The sequence below is a fragment of the Pteropus alecto genome, unplaced genomic scaffold, assembly GCF_000325575.1.
Source record: "Pteropus alecto unplaced genomic scaffold, ASM32557v1 scaffold79, whole genome shotgun sequence".
Classification (NCBI taxonomy): domain Eukaryota; kingdom Metazoa; phylum Chordata; class Mammalia; order Chiroptera; family Pteropodidae; genus Pteropus; species Pteropus alecto.
In genome coordinates, this window is record NW_006494612.1 from 17263187 (window position 1) to 17270257 (window position 7071).

A 7071-nucleotide genomic window follows, 5' to 3' on the forward strand; every position below is an offset into this window, starting at 1 on the left:
TGTTTTTCTCACCAAATTTTCAGGGGCAGATCTTCAGAACTAACCTCAAGCCAGACAGAGTGTCGTGCCTCTAAAGAATCTAGAAGATTTGTTTGGAGAGAGAAAGAGTATATTTTTCAAATAATGGGGTGATTTATCTCCTGGGGTTTCCGTTATTTCAGATTATTATTCTTTTATTTTGGAAAATGTACTTAATCTTGCTTACAAGTAAAGAAATGTGAACTAAAGCTAGATTTACTTTTTGTTCATCACTTTGGGAGACATGCAGATAATAGCAAGTGATTGAGAGAGTTTGGAAAACAGGCCTTATATGCAGTAAAGGTAATGATTTCAAAACAGCCCTATATTAAGTAATGGTAACAATTTCACATAATAATTTGGAAATTCACATTTAAAAAGCCATTTAAGCCAGTAATTACAGTATTCTATGTTAAGAAAGTGATCATAGAAGTATAAAAAGAAATATAGATATGAACATTAATTACAGATTTTTAATTATATCCTCAAATTTAAATTCTTCTCAAACATATTATATGTACTTCTTTTACCAATTTAATGTCTTTTGAATGTATTATTATATATATGTGTACATATATGTAAGCATATATATACATAGAAAGATGCAACATAAAAAATCATTAATAATGTAATTTAAAACATAAAATTTTGTACAAGAATCATAAAACCTATATATCCACCCATACTATATATTTTTAATTACAAAGACGTCTTAAATAATTTCATGTATTAATTTTGGAATAAATATTTTATAACTGAGTATTTCATGTAAATCAGTGATTTCCTGTTCTTTTAAAAAATACTTATCGACTATCTACTATGTTTTAGGCACTGGCTTGGGTATTAGCTGTAAGGGATATGGTCCCTGACATCATGGAATTTACCATTTAAAAAGGCAGCAAATATATTCAACAAAGACCACACAGTAAAATATATAATAACAAATAATTATAAACTCTATAGTAGACATGTAATAGGAACAATGAGACTAGTAGTGGAAGAAATGGGGAAAGAAGCCCTAATTTGTAGCTTTCTCCAATATATGTAATTTAAATACTTTCATATTGGCCAGTTTCAGGCTTCCAGTGTGTGGTTACTGAATATGAAATTGAAAATAAATGTTCATAATTGGACCTGGTGAGCTAGTATGATCTGGCTCAAGCACACTACTGAACAATAGGCTAATATAGAGGACACGTACTATATAGTGAAGGAGCAGGGGGGAATGTCAGGAAAACTTTTAAAGGAGATGACATTTAAGTTGAACCCTGAAGGATGAGTTCAGGGAGAGAGAATGATAGTGGAAAGGTGAGGAGGAGAAGGAGAAATTGAATTGAAAGGTGGCAAGAGAGAATAGTTCAGGTGAGAGTTAATGACGGCATGTGCTGAAATGGTGGCAATAGATTTTGAGAGAATTCAAGGCATATTCAAATTAAATGATAAGAACAACTATTTTTCAAAATGTATTTGACCTCTAAGTTTCCTTCCAGTTTCATAATGTTATGAATACCAAAAGTATTTCTCAAACTCAGGTAATCTAGATGTATGCATTTTGTTTGCATTCTACCTTAGTTACACTTACAATATTCCCAATCTGAACATTTAGGTAAAATGTTACGTGAATTCAAAAGGCATTTCTCCACTCCTTATCCCCCTCCCTTTCTTTCCCTCCATCAGGCATGCATCAACAATCTGCTTCCTTAAGAATCCAAATACTGACATCTTAATTCAGATTCTTCACGGATTTAGAATGTAGGATTCAAATAAAGCTTTCTTTATCTAGCTGGGTGACAGACGACACAGTTCTTACAGAATTGAAGCCACGTTCCTCTCCTTATTCATGTAATCGTATTTCGGTGTTTTAATGTCTATATTTGACCCAAAATTAGCTTCAGGGTAGTTTGAGAAGCAAGATCTTCCATGAGGTATGATACTTTGTCATATGTTCTCACTCATATCTATTTTATCAGCACTATTCAGAAAGTGACCAGGGATTCCAGAGACACAGTAGCTGTTCATGCTCAGTCCCCTAAACTCATCTCCAGAATGATAAGTTCACTTCTAAAAAAAGAAGGAAGTCTATTGGTAATTATTGTTCTCAACTCTTCAGCAACTCCAGGCTAAGATATGAGATTTTTAATACCACTATCTTGTTTCATTGGTAGTAGCTGAATCCAAAACATTAATTCCCAGCATACGGAGAATTTGCTGAATTTAGGTTAATATCACAAAATGCCTACTGAGGCAATATTTTGATGCTCCATTTACACCTTTTTCTCCTGTCTTGCATGATTACAACTTATCTTCCGTTCTTTGTTGGAGCTACATCTACTCTATGTACTGGGAAGAAAATAGGGGCGGTTCTTTTAAAAGAACAATCTATCTGACGATCTAGTTAGTAATCCAGCCTGAGTTTACCTTATTTTGCGGTGTGGTGGACAGACATTCATCTGAAAAAGCATGACCCACCGGAGGTCCTGTAGCATTGTTTTTTAATTAATAGGATTAAAATTCCCTCTGGGCAGCAGGGTCTCTGCAATCACTCATGGAGCTTGTTTTCTGCCCAAGGACACTGGGCTGAGGATGACAATGGGGATTGCATTCAGTCTGTACTCCTTTAGTCAAGGCTCTGAGGAGGGTCTGCTTCTGCCTGAAGGTAGGCCCTCTATGAGCTGGTGGGTGGTCTTGTAGGCCAGAAGATGTCTTGCCTATTTCCCAGCTTGTTAGCAGAGGTACTCAAACAGGGATCTCAAATGAAGATTGATGAAGATATTGAGCAGTTGGTACAGCTTCCTTGTTGGGACTATTCCAATGAAAGGAGCATGAGTATCCCAGGAGAAACAACTCCAAGCTTTAGTGAATGGAGAGGAGTGAACTGAGACATATTATACAGCCTACGGCAGCACTGGCTTCCCAGAAACACAGTGAAGTCTTAATGGCTTAGACAAGGGGTCTGGAAACTCATGCAGTTTCTCAGGGGACCCACTTTAGGGGCTCTCTATTGCCTTTAATTATTCTTCCCAAATTAGTCTTAAAAATTCTTTAGGATGAGCTAGAAAAAAAAGGTGGAGGTAAGACTCCTTGGCTGTGTCAGCTACTGCTGATCCGGATACAGGACACTTTTCCTCTCTCTACTTCCACATCCCTTAACGGTGAAGAGGAGCACTTCTCCCAGGGTATCTCGGGCCCACAGAAATTGGTGAATGGCACTACTCACTACTTTTTAATAATGTTCTGCCAACATGGATCTGAATTATAATAGCAAATCCATAAAACTATCTAGACTTGTGTTTGATGGGGACTTTGGTTGATTAATTTCAGGTGTAAAACAGGACAATAACACTGATTATTCATAATATTATTTTTGTTTGAGTCATATTCTTAGTTGTTAACCCCATCAAAATACCGAGAGAATCCTTTTGCAGGGTGATGAATTTGATGAATTCGAGAAAATTTAAATAATTTTAAATTTCTGTACTGTAACTCAATTACTTCTTTCTTTTCCTCAATTATTCTTTAGCTGTTGAGCTATGATGGCAAAAGAATCTAGAATTTACATAAAGCACTGCAGCATGAAATGAGAAAATCATAGGAAGACCCCAAATCTGAGGATACTGAGACACTAACTAGATCGGAATTGGAGGCAGGCCTTGGTTTTATCCTTCATTTTGTGCCAAACTTAAATAGAGTAAACTCTGTTATAAACATAAATCATACATAAATGATTAGTACTCAGATAGTTAAAAACAGGGTTTATATAATTTAAAACTACACTATAAATAAGAGGAATTTTCATGTTATATGCAAGAATATTGTGATTGCTGGACCCTCATTTGTAGAGGTAAGAAGGTCATAAGATATGTATCTTGCCTCTAGTTTTCTAGTTGTCATGTGATATATTTTTGTGTTGGGGGTGGGGAAGAGTGTTTTAAAAGAAGGCATGAAAAGTTCATCATAAGTAGTTTTAACTTGAGCTTTCTGGAAGTTACCGAAAAAATCCAACTTAATTTTAAAAAACGTAAACCTCTGAAATTTAAGTTTGCTCATTGTTATTGCTTGAGGGTGCCCTTATTATATCTGGCTAGGCTTAAAATAACTATGAGAGGAAAGGAAGTAGGAGTGCACTTTTGATCTTAACATAAGGGGGGAAAAAAGGAAGAAAATAAAATCTATGATTCTAAACCTCCCATAATAGGCAAAATATCATTAGTCTTTTCTGGAAGATAATCTTACTAAGCTTATTTGTCTGATTTTTTTTCTGATTGATTTTTAGCTGTTATTTCTTATGCTATAATTCATGTGATACCTCTCTTTTAACTATAAATTACCATAGAGCAGATTCCTCAAACTATGCAGATATGAATATGGCCACCATTAGCATGGTTATGTTACATAAGAACAATTGATTCAATTGTGTCATGATGTAGCATTTACTATCTGATCTTTTGCTAAAAATATGTTCTTATGAGCACATATGCCAAATGATAATCACTGTGTTTATTATAGCATAAGCATTTATATTTTAAGATGTGTGGATTTTAAAAGGAACTTTTCAGTTCTGTAGCATGGAAAATTCTCTGGCCATATGTTAGGGATGAGATTTGATGTTGAGTTTAGGGACATTTTCATACACCACAAGTGATTTATCATCCAGGGCTTGATTAAATAATGTTTTTATTCACTAAATATTAAATGTGTTATGAGAGATGTAGAAATAAGACACTTTCTCTATAGTCAAGGGGTTCATAATCTCATGAGAGTGATGGAGAGGAGAAGATAGAAGAAGATATAATAGACACTAACTAAATACCAATCACTGAACTAAATACTTTACATGCATTATTTTATTTATTCTTTTTAATACCCATATGGGAGAGGCTCTCTAATTATTTCCTTTTTAAATGAGGAAATCAGGGTTTCAAAGATTAAGTAAATTGCTTATGGTTATAAAACTTGCAGTCTAACTTTATAACTTAGATTTAAATTTATGCTATATAATGCCCCTATCTTCCTTGGCATGACATAGTGATTAAGAGAACAGAAACCATGGAGTTTGAACTCTAGGCATAACTACGAACAGATTTGGGAGATCTAGTTTCTATTTTTAAGTTTTATCACTGTCTTAACTAATATGTGCTTTTTAATTGATTACAAAATCTTTCCATACCATTTAAGTAACAATGATTTTTATATTTCATTAACTATCCACAGAGCATTGGAGAACATTGAGTTAAAAACAAAAGAAAAAAACATTGATGTATATTTTTGGCAGTTGTCATTGCTTCAGTTTAATAAGGTAGAAGCTATTACTTGTGCCTTGGCCCTTAACTGGAAGCCTTCATTCAGTCACTGTGCTCTCTCAGTTTTCATAAGGGCTGTAGTTTTGGACCCACCATGTGCTAAATTTATTAAGCAAAAAACATGACTCTTGGTGTTGAAAGCTATATTGGGACAGCCAAGCAGGTCCGTGTATGTCCTAGTTATGCCAATAAACCCAGCCAGAAAAATTTTTAATAGTTGCATGAGTAACTGGTATTTTAAAAAGACACCCACACGGAAGAGAGAGGTACAAGGAAAAATCAGATTTTCAAGGGCTCAGTAGGAGAGTTTGCTTTTTCTGTTAAACTCCACCTGCAGTCTAAGCAAGGAGGCTGGTGCCGTGTCTGCAATAGCAACTCGTGTTTCCTTTATGTATTGTGTGGGATCTGATAAATTTTTCAGGATCCAGTCCAGCTGTGCTCTCATCACATTGATTTAATGGCCCTTAAGAGAAACCATAAAAGTGCTTTCTGGTTAGTGGGGCCCAGCTGTTTTTCAAAGTATTGCATAAGACAGCAAGCTGAGTTAGCTATAGATTAATGATATTAAAAATTCAACTTTTTCCATATTGTTTTCTTTTCATACCAAATAAGACTTAGAGCAAATATGTGAGTTGTTAGGTTATTGAGCCCAAAGGTAAAGGACCTGAAGAGATTATCTGATTTGATCCAAATAAGCTAATTGAGGCCACCAAATAAACACTGGATCATATTAACCCGTGTAGTAGGTGTATGAATGTGTGTGTGTGTGTGTGTGTGTGTGTGTGTGTGTGTGTGTTCCCCAGGGGTGACGTTAAGGCCGATGGCTAGAGGGAAGGCTCTCTTTTCATTACCAGGCAACAGTGCAAGAAGCCAACAAAATTATTTGAGGATTATCAGACTCTCTGATGAGGTTAAGAACACTGAAAGTCAGTATGAAATAAAGAGCTGTGTAGATTTACAGTGTCATTCATGTCATTTGAGCCCTTTGGCTTTTTGCAAGCAGAAGGGCGATCGCACTACCAGGCAGTCTGTTAAGTATTAAGCTGGGGTATGAAACAGACTGTATTGAAAACGTTTCTTCTCAGAAGCAAACATGAAGCACTCAGAGCTTTTGTGCGTCAGGTACTTTTAGGCAATATAGTACTCAGAATAGTAAAATATTTTCTCGCTCTTTTTAAACAGTGAGATATAAACAAACAAACAAACAAAAAACAGAGATATGGAGATCAGAAGAGTTAGAGAAAAAAATGTTCATCTAAAACCACGAGTTTTAGTATTTTATCAAATTATAGTTTCTAAATTCAGGGAGTACGACATGGACACACTGAAATTCAAAGTTATTGTAGAAACAAATGGCTGGAGAATTATAACTATTATTTAACTAATTTTTGGGTGATCAGCTCTGATTGCAATAGCTTCTTTTAAAATAAGACCACATAGAAGTGATTCATTGTTTGCAATTGTAGGATCACAGAATGTGAAAGATCCTGCATAGCAAACTAATGTGAAATGCTTGTAGTTTACATAGGAAATAATTTACATTACCAGTGGGGGGGAAAAAAAGATTTTGTTAAGAACAATATTTTCAGAAGCAGCTCACTCAAGCAATTTAGAAGCTTCCATTTAAATACAGGGCTTGATATACCTATCTACTCATTAATGTGGTTACCACTAATAACACTTCGATAGCTTATTTAAATTTCAATTGCTTTTAAAACATCTAAAAGTTGTGTATTTCAAATTTAAAGATTCC